This window comes from Carlito syrichta, unplaced genomic scaffold (genome assembly GCF_000164805.1).
Source record: "Carlito syrichta isolate Samal-C Ts95f unplaced genomic scaffold, Tarsius_syrichta-2.0.1 Scaffold54063, whole genome shotgun sequence".
NCBI classification, from domain to species: Eukaryota; Metazoa; Chordata; class Mammalia; order Primates; family Tarsiidae; genus Carlito; species Carlito syrichta.
The window spans coordinates 86,568-88,369 of record NW_006998159.1 but is presented as its reverse complement, the minus strand read 5'-3'; the positions used below and the strand labels follow the sequence as shown (position 1 = coordinate 88,369).

General features: G+C 39.3%; 1 pseudogene; it reads left to right on the top strand.

Moving 5' to 3' along the window:
* The first annotated feature begins 214 nt into the window (after positions 1-214).
* On the top strand, positions 215-453 carry LOC110594716 (annotated as a pseudogene).
* Positions 454-1,802: the final 1,349 nt, after the last annotated feature.

Sequence of the window (1,802 nt, the reverse complement as noted above, 5' to 3'; positions counted from 1 at the left end):
GTCCATTAAAAAGTGAGCCAAAGACATGAATAGGCACTTTTCAAAAGAAGATATACGGGGAGTCAGCAGACATGAAAATGTGCTCAGTCTCACTAATCATCAGAGAAATGCAAATCAAAACTACATTGAGATACCACCTAATCCCAGTAAGAATGGCCATCGTTAATAAAACAAAACAGTAGTGGGATCCACAGCTCGCCCAGAGACTGGCAAAATGGAGCTCAAGGCTATGAGCAGATACACCAGCCCTGTGACCCAGCAGTCTTTCCAAATCTGACCTTGGTGCTCTTGGTCACTGGCATGTTCTTCACTGCCTGGTTCTTCGTGTATGAGGTCACCTCCACCAAGTACACTCGCGATATCTACAAAGAATTCCTCATCTCCCTGATGGCCTCGCTCTTCATGGGCTTTGGAGTCCTCTTCCTGCTGCTCTGGATCGGCATCTGCGTGTGAGCGCCCGAGAGTACCAGCCAGGCGGCTTCACTGAATCCCTGCTTTTGTAAATTAATTTTTTTACTGTGCTGGAAGCATCCTGCTTGCTGCTTACAATAAAGACAGATATGTGACTGTCAAAAAAAAATAATAACAAAATAAAAAATAAATAAAACAAACAACAGATGCTGGTAAGTATGTGGAGAAAAGGGAATACTTCTACATTGTTGGTGGAAATGCAAGCTCATTCAACCTCAACAGCAAACAATGTGGCAATTTCGAAAAGAACTAGAAATTGATTTGCCATATGACCCAGCAATTCCCCTACTGGGCATATACCTGGAGGAACTCAAATCATTCTACAAAAAATACATCTGCATACATGCTGTTTACTGCAGCACTTCTCACAACAGCAAAAATATTGAACCAACCCTGCTAGTCAATGAAAGTAAACTGGATTTTTTTTTAAATGTGGTAAATATACATGATGGAATATTATGCAGCTATAAAGAATGACCAAATTATGGACTTCAGGACAACTTGGATGGATTTAGACTCTATCATACTGAGTAGTCACAGAAATAAATAATAGAATTCCACATGTTCTCACTCACACATGAGTCTTGAACATTTATGACAATACTATAAGAGAGGGATTGGCAGGAACAGGATACTGCCACAGGAGGGCAGGGGAGACACATAATGTCACTTAGGGTATCTGATCTTAAACCAGGGGAACTGAGGACCAGTGGGTAACCCAAATGTCACTTGCATGCAGACCACTTATGTACCTAATCCTGATTTGTACCCACATCTTTAAAATAAAATAGGGAAGAAAAAAATTCTACTAGACCTAAAAAAAGAGATAGAGAGCAACACAATATTAGTGGAAGACTTCATCACTCCAGTGAAAGCAGTAGACAGATTATCAAGGCAGAAAGCCAACAAAGAAACATTGGAGTTAAACCAGATCCTATAGCAAATTGAACTAACGGGCATCTACAAAATATTTCATCCCAAAACTAAAGAATATAAATTTTTATCATCAGTACATGGAACATTCTACAAGATAGACCATATGATAGTCCACAAATCAAGTCTCAAAAAATTTAAAAAATAGAAATCATATCAAGCACCTTCTCAGACAACAGTGGAATAGAACAAGCAATTAACTCCAAGAAGAACTTGTAAAACCAAACAAAAACATGGACGTTAAACAATCTCCTTTTGAGTAATCCTTGGGTCACAAAGGTTCATTACCAGGGGGAGTGAGGGTCAGTTAGAAGCCTAAACTTGTTGCCCATCAAAAGAGGACTGGATTAAAAAAATGTGGTACATATACACGATGGAATACTACGCAGCCATAAAAC